At 42.0% G+C, this 15,844-nt stretch overlaps 1 protein-coding gene across 1 annotated transcript in view; it reads left to right on the forward strand.

Moving 5' to 3' along the window:
- Positions 1-4,352: 4,352 nt before the first annotated feature.
- SUSD6 (sushi domain containing 6) overlaps positions 4,353-15,844 on the forward strand; it is a 61,067-nt gene continuing 49,575 nt past the window's right edge. The window contains exon 1 of the mRNA XM_035113478.3: positions 4,353-5,129. The gene's annotated coding sequence lies outside the window, so the exon portion shown is untranslated. The remainder of the gene's footprint in view (positions 5,130-15,844) is intronic.

Here is a 15,844-nt window from a genome sequence, read left to right on the forward strand (position 1 = left end):
CCAATCAACTGACATGATTATTGACAGGTTGTTCTGAATGCGAATCTTCAAGCATGCCCTCCAAGACCAATTTCCCCACCCACTGCACCTCACCGCACCCCCATGAGCCTTTAGACTCTAAAATGGCAGGCATCATTTCACAGCTTAAAGCATTGGTCTCCGGCAGGTGTGTTGCGAGCCAGTACAGGGTTTTAGCCTGACCTAAGATGGGTCAAAACAGCAGCACTACCACCATTCAAATATATGGTGCACACACAAAACACACACACACACAAAGAGAGAGAGAGAGAGAGAGAGAGAGAGAGAGAGAGAGAGAGAGAGAGAGAGAGAGAGAGAGAGAGAGAGAGAGAGATGGGCCTCCAAACGTTCCATGTCTGAAAACATTGATGAACAGGGTCTGTTTGGGTGGGAATTTAGGCTTGGAAGATAGGAGTCTGTTTATTTTCCACAGCCAGGTCCTTTCTTTCCCATTAGGCCCCAAGCTAGAGGGAAGCAAGTGCTTGTCTGCTTCATTGCTTTCCTTCAGCCTAACTCCCAGTGCCAGCTGGCTGACAGCTTCTGCCTGTGCATCTCTCCGCTGCCATGGTTCCCTTCCTGGCAGCATGAGGGCGACACGTACGTCCAGCCGTCAGCCTTGGATGGTTTTGGATGTGAGGCAGGAGGTAGTTTCGACACACACCCCACCCCACCCCGTTTTCCCTGCAAAACCTAGGGAGTCTCTACAGGTGGTAGAGAGACCCCCTGCAGTCCTCTCCTCTGCGTTTTTGCTTCTTGTTGCAGAAAGACGACACAAATCAAACTGAAGCATATATTGCTTACAACAGACCCTCCAAGTGCCCCTATTTTCCAGGGACGTCCCTGATTTAAAGAAGCCGCCCTGGTTTCTCATTTGATCCCAGAATGTCCCACTTTTCCTTAGGATGTCCCTATTTTCTTTGGAGAAATGTTGGAGGGTATGGAGTTATCTGACCCCCTAGCCGTCTGAAGGCAATCCTGCATAAAGAAGTGTTTTTTTAAAAAAAATGTTTAATGTTTTATTATGTTTTTATATATGTTGGAGGCTGCCCCCAGTGGCTGGAACAACCCAGTGAGATGTGTGGGGTATAAACAGTAAAATTATCATTATGGAATGGGATGCCCTTATTTTCATCAGAGAAATGTTGGAGGGTATGTTACAAACAGCAGGGGAAATATTGTACAGCTCTTTCACCTTTTGCTTTCCTGTCTCAGTAGAAATCGTTTAGTGGATAATGCAGCTGTTTCCTGCCTCTGAATAGATGCTGTTTATACACAGAGCATTTTGAATAGGTAATGTGTTGTTGACAGCTAGCATGTAGTCATGTCCTTGGACCAAATACAAGCAAGCTTTATATATATATATATATATATATATATATATATATATATATATATATATATTATATTGATTTACAAAAGTACATGCATTGTCTCTCTTTTTTCAGACAAGCAAGCATATTGTGTGTTACATTAGCCTTCCTTACCTTGTCATTGCTAGTTATACTTCAGTCAGGAATAATAATAATATTTGTACCCTGCTCATCTGGCTGGGTTGCCCCAGCCACTCTGGATGACATACACAACCAAAATGTTTCCTGCCATTTTGTGCATACTTATACACTGTGTGTTTTACACACACACACACACACACACACACTCATTTTATTTATAAAGGCTCAGGGTGTTTCTTAAGCAGGCACCTGTGAATTTAACGCTATCCTGGAAGGTGCACAGGCTGACATTGTGTCATCAAGGCTGTTAAAAGGGCAGCACTTACAGGCGACCTGTCCTCTCCCTCCCTGCCCCCTGGTCATTTTTAGCATATATTTTTAATGTTTGCAATGCACATGTGTAAAATGCCGGAAATGACTGAATCATAGAATCATAGCATTGGAAGAGACCCTAAGGGTCATCCAGTCCAACCCCCTGCCAAGCAGGAAACACCATCAAAGCATTCTTGACATATGCCTGTCAAGCCTCTGCTTAAAGACCTCCAAAGAAGGAGACTCCACCATAGAATCATAGAGATAGAATAATAGAATCTATCATAGAATCATAGACTGGTTTCTAAAGGGCTGCTGAATTGCATTTGGAGTGTGTTTATTATTAAGGGACAAGCAAAGTGCCTGTCAGGAAGCCAAATGGGAGGAGTCCTCTTAGCTTTCACTGAACCATATGAATCAAACTTGCACTTTGTTCGCGCCTACTGTTTTTGAAAGTTTGTACACTTATGGGAACAGTACTACCCAAAACTCTCTTCCTCCTTTCCAGGGGCAGATCTACTATGAAACTAATGAAGCTTAAGCTTCCGAGCCCCTAATCCCGGAGGGCCCCCAAAAGCGAATTTAGTCCACATTGCTTTAAAATGTTGGGTCTAGTAGACCCAATTTGAGTCACACATTTACCCAATGGATTCTGGGTTGCTCATGGAGAATTTCCAGTAGATAGGCCAGGTGACACGGTTGTCAGGCAGTAGGAACAGCGAGACACATCAAGCTCTTGACATGCTTGACTTGAAGTGCCACACTTTTGTTGACACTGTGATTCTACATCAGCTCAGACCTGATGCAATAGGAGGGATTAAAAAAAATTTTTTTTACAGACATCCCTGAGTTGACAACTGCCCCACCCATGTTACAACACAAGATCATAGGATATAGTGTACACAGCATACTACCATGAGGGAGAATTTGCTTAGATGGCAGGGCCCTTGGTATGTAGCTACATCTCTGTAGCCTTATGTTTGCACACTTAGACTTCAGAAGAGGGGCAATCCTCGTCTTGGGACTCCAGACACAAATAGCCAATATGAAACCCCAACAATTGTGGGTGCTAAGAAAGAGTGTCTTGCATAGGTAAACAAAGAAACAAATATGCAGTTGCATATGAGCCAAAACAATCTTTCAGATAGCTTGGACCTAAGCTGTGTAGCCAATTTTAAATATGGTGATACTATCATAATCACCTTGCCACTAAGGAATTTTTTTTACCCTTTTTTATGAACACACAGAATAATATACATAAATGTATCAAATATTACACCCCTCCCCCAATGAATACAAAACAGGCCTTCATAAAAGAGACATCTTGTTTCACCTTGGTTTATTTGAGCACTGGAAAACAGAAAGTGTGATCAAAGTGTAATTTAACTCATGAAAACACCCACCTGAGCAAGAACACAGAGCAGAACCTGTGGCCTTGAGGTGGTATCCAGTGCTGGTCCTACTCAGAACAGACCTAAGGAAGTTAATAGACATGACTAATTTAGGTTCATTAATTTTAAGTCTACTCTTGGAATGGATTTAATTGGATACAGTCCCAGGATAGCCAGTGGCCAGGAATGATGGGAGCTATAGTTTGGGAGAGTATGGAGACCACAAGTTCCTCATCCCTGGTACAAAGAATCTGCGGCTTCTGATTTTGCAAAGGCTTGTGTACTTTCAGATTGTCAAGCCTTAAGCACTTCTTCGAGTTTGAGATAACAGGAAAACAAAGGAGAGGAACAAATGTGTAGTCTGTCAAAACCAATGACAAGAGATATGAGATTAAAAGCTGTATGAAAAGCGCCTCGCTCAGAGGGCCTCCTGCTGCACCTCTTTGGGAAATTAGTGACAAAAGCAGCAATTATTAGTGGTGGCGGTTTCTCTCACAAAAGTGTGTTTCTGGATGCAAAAAAGTGTTTTATTTAGATAGGGGAGGGGCTGCAAGACTCGGAATTTTCATTTGATAAAGCAGGGAAATAACTTATCCAGAGATTTGACTTTCTACAGCGGAAGTCCAGTCAGGCACTGGGTGAGAATGGGTTGCGAGGAAAGAATTGAGGTGGGGTGGGTGGGTGGGTATGAGATGGATATGCAGGTTGATCCGATAAAATGGAAGAATAAAAAGGTAAAGGGTGGCAAAAGAGAAAATGGAGAGGACAGAAAGGATAGGGCAATATTGTGGAAAGGGTGGGGTTGGCGAAAGAAACCACAATTGCCAACTAACTTGTTCCCTAGCGTATATAACATTTTGCATTCGGAAGCTTGTCTCATCTGACAACCCTGGCCCATTTAACGCTGAAGAGGAGAAATAAATAAAACGAGGGCGGGGAGAGAGAGAGGGGGGGGGTCAATCCCCACTGCGCTCAGAGTTAAGGCACAGTATGTGAAGAGACGAAAATGCCCCAAAAGCACAGGGCGCAAACGGGGCATGGGAAGAGAACGGAGCCACCGCGCTTCCTCCTGCCCGTTTCTCTTCCTCCCATATTCCCCGCCCCGGAGGAGGGAGCTGCTCCTCCTCCTCCTCTTCTTCCCACAGTCGCCGAGGCCGCGCGAGGAGAGCGGGGAGGCGGCAGTCCACGTGCGGCAAGGCGCTGGCTGATCTCCTGCGTTGTTAAGGCCAGCCGGCGAGGCTCCTCCCCTTCCTTGTATTCCTCCGGTCTGCCTCGCCCCGTCCTTTCCCTCTCCCGGGTTCTAACTTCGACCCTGCAGGCAGCAGCTGTTCCGCCGCGCGCTCTGCCTCTGCCCCTTTAAATCCTCGCCGAGGGAGGGAGGGAAGGCAGGCCGCCCTCTTTTCCCCGCCTCCCTCCCCTCCCACTCGCCAGGCCCGGCGCGTGAGGCGAGCTCGCGCTACAGCGCAGGCGGAGTAACGACCGAGAGCGGCTGTTGCTTGTGGCGGCGGCGGCGGCGGCGGCGGCGGCGAAGGAGGAAGCGGGACGCGGCGGAGTTGGAGCGAAGAAGAACGGTCGGACTGACGAGACGAGAGGAGGAAGGAGGGGGAGAGAAAGTGCCCTCGCCTTCGTCGCCGCCCTCGCGACATTGCCCCGAGCTACTTTTGCGTTGGCATTTCTATCTATTTAAAACCCCCTCGCTTGTTTGTTTATTTCCCCTGGCGGCCGCGAATGTTGTATTGGCCGAGCCCTGCGCCAAGAGGAGACGGGTCCCTCCCCTGCCGTAACCAGGGCCAGGCAGACAAGGGCACGCGGGCCTTGCAGCAGCAGCAGCAACAACAGCGGCGGCGGCAGCCCAGCCTCTCAGTGCCTTGGAGCGAAGAGGAGGAGGAGGAGGTAGCAGGAGAAGAAGGGGCCGCCTTCTTCCCGGAACCAGCAGCGGCGGCGGTCCTGCTGTTGGGTGAGCGAGCCGCTGCCGGGAAAGTGGGTGGGGAGGGGAGGGCTGGCGAGGAAAGTGTGGGGTGTGGGGAGGGGGCTGGCGGTGGGGCTGAAGGCGCGTCCTTCTCTCCAACCTCCGCACCTCCTTTGGTTCTTTGTTAGCCAAGCGCGGCAGGCAGGCATTGGGGGGCGGCTGTCAAGAGTTCCTGGGCTTTCCCCTTTCCAGGCACGCACACCTGCTCTGCGGAGCCCGGGGGGTGGGGGCTTCTGGAAAATAATAAAAGAGCCGCCGAGTACAGACGGCGACGGTTTGGGTGGTTTCGAGGCAAAAGGGCTGAGGGCGAAGATGCTTGAGCCCTGTTTTCTGTGGGAGCATCTGTGAATGGAGATTGACAGCCGCTCTCTTCGTCTCCCCCTCCCCACTTCCAAAGGGGAAAAAATTCCTTCAGAGGATTAGATTCCCAAGGGTGACGGTGGGGGGAGAAATCCTGGGAAGAAATCCCATCATTGCCTGGGAAACTTGTCAGGACAAAGCTGTGGTGGAGATGCCAAAACGCTCAAAGTTGCTGGAGGATGGGCTAGTTAGATGCAGCAGTTTTTGTTGTTCTGCGACCCTCATTGAACCCACAGAAGCATTCAGCGACCCTATTATTATTATTATTATTTATTTTATCTTCTGTTTCTGTATTGCACTGCTGTGCTAACCTGTCTTAGTCCAGGCCATGTCCCAAACCACTAGTTGAAGACCAGTGGGGAACATGGATTCTCAAATGCAGATGTGCCTGTCCTGTGTCTACATTGGGGGCAGTGACTAAAGAGAATTCTGGGGCTTGATGACATAACGGAACACAATCTTTATTTATGCCATGTCTCTGAAACCACCTTTTAGTGGGTGGTGAGATGACTCTGTTAGGCTCTGGTAATGTCTAGTTTCTTTGTGTCTGAATCTGTACCGGTACTTTGGGTGCTACTCTACGAATGCTGAATTTCCTGGGGATAGTTATGTTGCTGTAAGTAACTACCTCACTCTTTTAAAAAAGAGGAATAGGGGAAGAAAGAAGACTCTTTCAAAAAAAATAATAAAAATCTGTATCTCTTTAGAAAGTCGTGCTATTTTACAAAAACCTTTTGGGCTTTAGAAGATGAAATATTGCATTAATTTGCTTATCTCTGTTTTAAAATAAGTTGTGAGGTGTAATGAGAAAATGGTTGTGCCTGTGAAAAAGACTAAAAATCCATTATTGGGTTTAAGAGAGAGTGAATGCATTGCTTTCCAGTAATGTGCTCCTCTTCCACGAAACTTTACGTAAGAATTGCTAATCGTATATAATCGTGGCTGGTGTGCTGATCCTGTTTGATCCTAATGTTAGCTGCTAGGATGTGTTCTATAATAAACTTAAAGTAGAAAAAACCAGCATAGCCTTCTGCTGACAAAAGGTCTTCTCATGTTCTCCTTTCCTATAAAATGTATATGCAAGATCAGCTTGAGTGGTACATTGACACTTTATATTGAATATTTCATTCTAAGTGGTGGTTTCCCCCTGAATATTAGCATATTAGTGCTGTGGAGCTGAATTTTTATACAAGGCCTCTGTCTGGTTTAACATTTGTTCAATATTTGGACATACTTTTTTTTTAAAAAAAATCCTTATATTAAAGGGTAGGGGATTGATGAGATTCTCAGTTTTTAATTGTTGTCCTATGCTGAAGAATTCATCATAGAGTTGACATTCACTTTTCAGGTACTGTACATGTGTGTGAATGTACACCTGTCCATGTTAGTTCCCCCCTCCACTGGTTTTGTAGAATTTTGTGAGCTCTGCTACCATACAGATAATACCAACAATTGAATCTATTTATTACTTAGCTTTTTTGTTTACTAAATCCCGCTTTTCAGTATCAGCATACCTATACCTATTTGTTTTTTGAAATAACATTTTGCTTCTAGGCCTGTAAGCAAGAGTCACCACTCTAGTATCAAAAGTCCAGGGGCTGAAAAAAGCAAAAAATGTTGAGATATGTTGGTCTTTAGATTCTTCCCAAATGGCTATACTCAACTTACAGTATAATTTAAAATGTGATAGTGTCTGATGAGCAAAGCTCCACACATTTGGATCCCCAAATTTGTAAGCCTTAGCTAACCAAAAACATTTTGAAACTGCTAGGATTCTCTTTGTGTGCTGTACAATCATAACCACCTGCTCCTTTCCACAGCTTATAGTGTAGAAGTAGCAGCCTTCTCCACCTTGGAGCTAGAGCAGGCATCTCCAAACTTCGGCCCTCCAGATGTTTTGGACTAAAATTCCCATCGTCCCCGACCACTGGTCCTGTTAGCTTGGGATCATGGGAGTTGTAGGCCAAAACATCTGGAGGGCCGCAGTTTGAGGGTGCCTGAGCTAGAGAGTGGAGTGAGGATCTTCCCTGAATTAGGCTGCATTTCTGAGGCACTCTGGTGCCCCGAAAGTATAGTGCAACCACATGAAAGATCACTGCCCCATCTGACAGGTTCAGAGGAAGACACTGGCTGATGGTCTCTTCAGAAAGTGTGGTAGACGAATTTGTGGGTCCCTGCTGAGGAGTAATTTAAGAGACACTAGTTTGGCAAGCTTCAGTTCTTAGGAAATGTGGGGTTTTTTGGAAGTTTTTGAATGTCATCACAATTTATTGTAACCTTGTGTCATACATTTTTCTGCACTGGGAAGGAAGCGAAGATGTTGAAATGTCTTGATGATGCTTGAAGTTGTTTGTATCTCAAGTACTGCCAATTTATTTTATTGTGCTTTCTTTATGTTCCTTTAAATGCTATTGTGTAGCAAGGCTTCACTTGGCAGGCTCTCTTCTATCATGGTAGATATTCAGGGTTTTTCTTTCTTTCTTTTTTTTAATAAAGTGAGTTTCTTAAGGAAAGTGAAGAAGTGTTTTTAACAAAAGAGAATGTTGTTTTCCTAATACAAGTTAAGATTTTACTAAACTCTGCTCAGGGTTGTTGAAATAGTCTTGGGACTATAGTAGCTAAAGCCTGATACCTGTACTTGGGTGCGGAAGCAGGAGGAGGGTGCCACTTTGTCTCCTTCTGTAATAAAATGTACTTGCCTGTCCCAGAACTAGGGCAAGAGAGAAACAGAAATGCTTGCATAGGCCTAATAAATTTTTTGGACAGGCTCTGCTGTCCCCACCAAAGAAAGACAAAACAGTGGTGTGAGTTTGAATGCTAAACATTGAAGCCCATTTATGTGGATTTATGGGCAATGTGTGGATAACTTATACCTGGCAACTAGGGCTAAAATGGCACACACACCCCACCCACTGTACTTCTTCACAACATATAAAAACAGCAGTTCTCTTTCAAGCTATGCCTGTGTATGAAATTCAAAAGGTGTTAACTGGAATTTCTTAAATTCTTCTTAACTTTAACTAAAAAAAACAGAGTTGGAGGCATAATATATTTTCCATTTTTTTGTTAACTAATGGCTTGGCATTGTTTATACAAGTCTGTGTAAAATAACATGGATATTTGTATTTAGCATTATCTGAATGATTGGCTAGGGCTTATGCTTGCAGGAGCAAAAGAGAGCGTACTTTGTAGTCATACTTGGGGCACCCTCTTAGCTGGCTTCACTACATGAGAACTGCTGCAAACTATGCAGCTTCTTCCCATGCTACTTGCATAATATAAGAAGTCTAGACTTGAACTGCAGTGTTCTTGCTCCCACAAAGATAACATCCGGAGGAGCCCTCTGACTCAGTGAATGTAATTTGATTGACTTACAAAATCAAACATGCATTGGATTGAACTGCATGCCCACTAGGGCATGTTGAATTTTTCATCTTTAAAAATCTTGATTTGAGGGGTGTTAAAAAGTTGTGGTATGATGAGGTAATTTGAAATCTATTTTGGTTCCTTGTAAATATTGAGGTCTTGCTTGGTAAATCTCTATGTGAAAAGTTCCTACTTTTTAACATTTTTAAAATTTCCCTGTCATTTAAAGGTATAGGTTATTCCCCAATTTTGATGAAAACAGATGTTGATAAGTGCCTAAAATTTATTACAAGATACAGTGGTACCTTGCAAGATGAAAATAATTTGTTCTGTGAGTTGCTTTGTATAGCAAAAAATTAATCTTGTGAAGCATGGTTTAAAATTTTCCTGGTTTACCTGGTCTACCCATTTAGTTAATGCATTCCTATTCATCTTGTGAAGCGCAGTCATAGGAAACTTCATCTTGCAAGACGCCTCGCGCAACGGAAAACGCTTTCATCTTGTGAGTTTTTCGTTGAATGAGGCATTCGTCTTGTGGGGTACCACTGTATTGTAGTTCTCTTATGTATGTATTGTAGTTATCTGTACTATTAATATTATACAACAGTATGTGATATCTTTTTTGCTTTCTACCACCAGTCCACCCAATGAGGTCATTGGGGTTTTAAAGCCGAAATGCTCTGACAAGTAGATTTATCGTCTATCTGAGATAGACAGAATGGGGTGGCATGAGGACATCTAACCAGCCCTGACAATTGTCTTCTGTGTTTCATTGGAGACTGGGGGCTGCGGTCTTGCTTGAATATGTTACAGAGCATCTCTGGTACAAGAACAATTGTGTGGTCATCAAAGGAGCTGGGATCCTCACCCACCAACTTCATTTTATTATCCTATACTATATTCTATATATATACTATATTCAGCAGAGAATTGTGTCCCTTTGTTGCTCACTCCCACCCTTTGCAAACAGAATTTTATTCCCATGAAGGAGAAAAGCATGTTTTCTTTGAAGAATAGCTATGATGATAAACACGATAATGAAGTCTATGCAGAGGACTGGTGTTAAAAATACACTGTAAAGTAGAGCTACCAAAGTTCAGTCGATTGACTGTCTTTCCTTATTGGATAAAACAGCATTCTGATAGTGTAGGATTCAGGCTGTTGGACAGGCACCCAATCTTAAGAGAAGGATTGCCACATTTTAAGAAAGACAAGATTTTAGTTCCTTCAATAGTAGCATGGATAATAAGCATTATGGTAACCCTTCTATCACAGTGATGGAAGGATGGAAATACTATATATTCTCCTGCTTCAGAACCATTAAATGAACAGAAGTCTTGACCTGCATGGAATATGGTTTCTCTGAGTCTGACACCATCTTTGTGAGGATCAAGAGCAGGCCTTTAGATTCTACTGTAATCAAATTGAAGTGCATGGTCCAGGGGGCTTCTGCCAGTGGCGCTCCTGCTCAGATGCAGCAGATACATGATCATGTGACACCAGCCCTTGAAGTTGTTCATTTATTTTTCTTTTTTTACTATAATAGGACGTTATAAGATAAAGTAATGATATGTTGTTACAGCTGGAAACAAAATTTCCTTATATTTTCGCTTGTATAAAATTATTAAAAACTTTAACTTCACTTCAAAATGCAAGTTTTTGGCCTTTTTTTTAAGTGTATAAGGTGAGTGTTGGGTGTGTCCTGAGTCACATTATGTTCGGGGGGGGGCAACAGTGAAGCCCAACAGGGCCGGTGCATGCCTCATTTGAATGATACCCAAGAACATGTTCCAGAATCCTTTGCATAGTACAATGGTTTTTGATTGGTAGTTTAGAGGTGTGAAAGCCAGTTTTCCCCCTCATAAATAACTGAGTTGTCAAGGCTAAGTTTGGTTTAATTTTCAGTTTGTGATTAAGACTCAGAAATACATTTGTTGTCAGGTAAGCTAAACTCTATTGCATGTGTGATGATGATGATGTTGTTGTTTATGAATCACCCTTCCTTTAGTATCACCCCAGGCGGTGTCCAACAAACGATAATAAAATTACTTCAATGAGTAAAGCAAATAGAGAACTAAAATAAGAAGGTCAGGCTTGTGTCTGGGTTAGTATTATTATTATTATTAGTAGTAGTATTTATTAAATTTGTATACTGACCTTCATCCATGGCTCTCAGGGTGGGTCACAGCATAAAAATACGAGATAAAAACACAATATGCATAATAAAAAAATTCAAGGATACAGTATAATATGCAATAAAAGTCCTTATGTATTGAGCACAGTCAGCATAAAGACCCACAAATATGAAAATTAGTTTTTGTGTACTCCAAAGCATAAAATGGACAATGGACAATGGACAATAACACAATTAGACACTAATACTTTGGAACAAACAATTATGGATATATTTTGACAATCAAGTCTTTTTCAAATTTGTCCCGATCAATCCTAAGTGTGGGTGTCAGGGGAACCTCTCTAAGAAGACATTGTACAGCTAGGGTGCCACTACTGAAAAGTCTTATTATTGATACTATTACTATTAATAAGGGGCTTTCCATTCAAAACTGACCCAGATACAATATAAACACTAAAACCAGTTATAGCAAACACAACAAATAAAAACTTCAGTCAGTAGCTACCTGCTGAATTTTGTTTGGTGGAACACCTGAAAAAGGTCCTTGATGTCCTTAATGTGGCAGGTGTTACGTGGAAGGAGACTATTGTTCAGATAACCTGTCTGGAACCTTTTAGGGCTTTAAAAGCTTAATATTGGAACTTTGAATTGGGCCCAAAACAAGACTTGAAGCTAGTGCAAAAGAAAGGGAGGGAAGAAAACACTGAAGCACTGGTGTATTATGGTCATAATGTCCAGTCCCAGTTGACCATCTTCCTCCCTATTTTGGATCAACTGAAATTTCTGCAAGGTTTTCAAAGACTTCCCCATGTATTATGTGTTTCAGTAATACAAAGAAGAGGTTACCAGAGCATGAATCACTGCAGCTGCTTCCCTGTGCTGTTGCTGTTCTAGCTACCCAATGACTTTGATGTTAAAATTGCTCAAGGCTTTGACTTCTAATCTAGACAGTATTAAGTAAACTGCAGAAGAAAAAAAATGTTTTCTTTCCATTACCTTTTCCAAGTGCTTCCAAGTGAAGCAATTAAAGGAAGAGTTTTAAACATATATAGACCCCAGCAAAGGTTAAGAATGGCCCGTATGCAAACCTGATCAGACTAAAAAATTTGCCCCCTTTACTTAAGACCCAGGTGGCACTTTGGGTTAAACCACTGAGCCTAGGGCTTGCTGATCAGAAGGTTGGCGGTTCGAATCCCTGTGACGGGGTGAGCTCCTGTTGCTTGGTCCCAGCTCCTGCCAACCTAGCAGTTCGAAAGCACGTCAAAATGCAAGTAGATAAATAGGAACCGCTACAGCGGGAAGGTAAACAGCGTTTCCATGTGCTGCTCTGGTTCGCCAGAAGCGGCATTGTTATGCTGGCCACATGACCTGGAAGCTATACGCCGGCTCCCTCGGCCAATAATGCGAGATGAGCGTGCAACCCCAGAGTCATCCGCGACTGGACCTAATGGTCAGGGGTCCCTTTACCTTTACAGAGAACATTGCCCTTTTGAAGTCTATAACATTTAATTTGATATCAAGATTCTTGCCACCTGACTATGTATTCTTTTGTTAATGTCAGTTTTCAGAGAGAGGAAGGAAAATGTCACTGTTACTACATTGAGTTTTTTTAAATTATTGTTGAAGATCTGTGCACGAATCATATGGAATATAGTCTATATGGAATATCATATAGATGCCTTTAGAAGGCATCTCAAGGCAGCCCTGTTTAGGGAAGCTTTTAATGTTTGATGGATTTCTGTATTTTAATGTTTGATGGATTTCTGTATTTTAGAATTTCTGTTTTGTTGGAAGCCGCCCAGAGTGGCTGGGGGAACCCGGCCAGATGGGCGGGGTATAAATAATAAATTATTATTATTATTATTTTATATATGGAATATAGACTATATGGAATATAGTCATAGTGACTACAGTTCCAACTTAGAAACTATACTGAAAGTCTAATTCTTCCTGAAGTGAATTCATATCAAAAAATAGAAGGATGGCATTTAACTTTCAACATTGATTGCAGCACAAAGAGAGAGTGAAAACAGGAAACTTGTTCTGTGGTAAAGTTTGCAAACAGGATATTTTCACAGAACAAACATAGCTCAAGTATAACCTAAGAGAGATAATAAAAAATGTTTTTCTGTAATGTCATATTTTTACCAAGTATTACTTGTAATTCCTCCTGCCAAGTTTTATTGATTTTTTTTTTGTGGTACTTGCCCTGCTTTTACTGGAAAGGGGCAGAGGAGTGCTTCTCTTTCCTTATTTGAATTGATTTAGTTCAGCATTCACCAATAGAGAGCTAGGGATGAGTGACAAAACTGAACAATAGAAGTGTGCATGCACACGAAAGCTCATACCAAAATAAAAAACTTAGTTGGTCTTTAAGGTGCTGCTGGAAGGAATTTTTTTATTTTGTTTCGACTACGTCAGACCAACACGGCTACCTACCTGTAACTGAACAATGGAAGAATGTCAGTTGCAATACCTAGGTACATTAATATCACATTGGGACCTTAAAGGTTCATAAAAAGATGTACATTCTGAGATCCATCTTCACTGAAGAAAGGATAGTTTTGTCTCCTGTCACATAAATACCTGCAAGGAATTAGCAGTCTTGGAAACAACCCAACCTTCCTTTAAATCTGCTTCACACACCCAGAGTGGAATGTAGTGGTATTCTTTCTTGGCAGTCTTAAGCTACTTCAATGTTTATGTTGTTTTAGCTTTATTGTAATACTTCAGTAGCTAATGAAGCACAAGAGGAAGCAAAATCGGTTTCTACAAATACTCAAGCATGAAAATTCTGTTGTTTAACTCTCTGCCTGTACCGCTTTTTAAACTGATGAATGGCACACAGGCTGAAAGCTACTTTAATATTTAGAAAATCCTCTTTTCAAAACTTTTTAATCAGGGTGGTGCAACTTTTTTTCTTAGTGATTAATGTATACTTACAGATATTGTATGTTTCTTGGATGTCTGATCCTAAATACAGTTATCTAAAATTAAGCTAGCATTAGAAAAATCAGGAAGCTTGATGGCTGAATGGGAATTTTGAACCTGTGTTTGCAACATTGAGCCTTGCACTTCTGGAAATGCACTGGATCTTGGGAACAGTGAAATTGTACAGGAGCCCGAAAATAATTATGAAACTGGCTACTGAAGAGCCATGGGGCTTTTGCCTGGAATACTGAAGCACAGCTCAGTGCATATGATTACAAGATATAAAGACAAACTGGACGCAAAGCTCTGTAACTTTGGTGCTTCTAGCATGCTGCAGCATGTAATCGTGAAGAATGTGTGTAAGGTGATAGAACAAAACAAAGGCAACTTCCTCCTTTCTTTTTCCTAGCCATAAAGAACAGCAACGAGGCTGTTCAGATTTATTTGTTATCTTTCACCAGGCTTAGTTCTTTTGGCACATTCAAGATAGTTTTTTGGACAGTGGACGCCAGAGAAGGGATTTAGAAGTTCCTGCTGTGGTTGAATGACAAAAATCAGTGAGGACAGAGAAACCTACAGGCAAAAAGTGTAATGAAAATGTTAATTACAAGGTTTTGGTTTTCAAGTTAGTTCCCTAAAGCAAATCTCTTGGGGGCTAACTACACAGAGTTGTGATTCTGAAAAGCAGCTTCAGAAGAAAGCAAAGTGACAGGGAAGGAGGTACATAATCCTCTTCCTACTTGCTGTTTCTTGGCTTCACACGGCACCCCAAGCATTTTCTCCCCTACATGGGGTTCCAGATGCATGAATCCTGCTTAAAATGAAGAAAGAAGATAAACTTGAGCAGCGAGAGGTGATATTTCAAAGGAAATCTGAGATTCCCTTTAAGCCTTGCTTTTCTGATAGCTGTTTCACATTTTGAGTATTATTAGCAAGCATATTCTATATGCTATATGTACCTTTCAGAGTTTACCATAGATATGTAGTAAGTTCTTTTCTCATTATGTGTATTACGGAAGGGATCTGGGCTGTGTTTTCCAAGCATGCTTGTGGGGTGTAAGGGAGGATGAATTTGTCTTGGGCATTACAGGGAACACTGCTCACAATTTCAGTATACAGATGAGTACCCAGTTTTCTTGTAAAGTGTGAAGTTATGTAAGTTATGTAAGTTGTTGAGCTAATGGAAACCAAATGGAGCACAGTGGCTTGAAGTACAAATGGTGGATGTAGGGATTAATGTGTGCCTGTTATCCTATTGCTAATGTAATGTAATAAGCTGCTTGACACACAAATGTAATCTTTGGTCATATTGGTGGAATATGGATGTGACTGCAGGTGAAAGAGTAGTTTGGAAGCAGAGGAGCAGGCTAATTTCCAATCTGCTGTCTGTGCTAATATTTCAATTATCTGAATCGCCCTCGAGATTTGCTGTTACTGATTGTATTTGAAATCCAACACATTGTTTCAGCGAAAATTCACTCCTGTCTTTGTGAAATGGTTATGCAAGAGTTTTATTTTAAATGAAGCACAACGTGAAAGGCTGGTGTAGATTATATTTAAGACTGCTTCTGTTTGTTCACAATTAATAAATGCAAGAGCAAAGATTTGAGGGAGTTGAGCAGCAATAATTTGTGCTTGTTTTCTGAGTGTCTAATAGTATTTCAGTATGTGCATTTGGTTATTTGTTCCTGAATAATTTGGTCAGAGTGCCTCTTCCTGTGCTATGTTTGTAAGTAAGTGAGCTTGTGTACCCTGGAAAGGTTTCCTAATATGGTTCAGCCAACAAAGCTAGCTTATGGTGAGGAGGTGGGAACTTAAGAGCAATGCTAAAAAGAGCATGTTAACTCACATTTATTTTCATCTTAGCCTTGGCTGACACCTCACTAGTTCCTGTTTGTTACTCTGTTGCTAA

This window comes from Zootoca vivipara, chromosome 1 (assembly GCF_965207765.1).
Source record: "Zootoca vivipara chromosome 1, rZooViv2.hap1.1, whole genome shotgun sequence".
In the NCBI taxonomy this organism is placed as follows: Eukaryota; Metazoa; Chordata; class Lepidosauria; order Squamata; family Lacertidae; genus Zootoca; species Zootoca vivipara.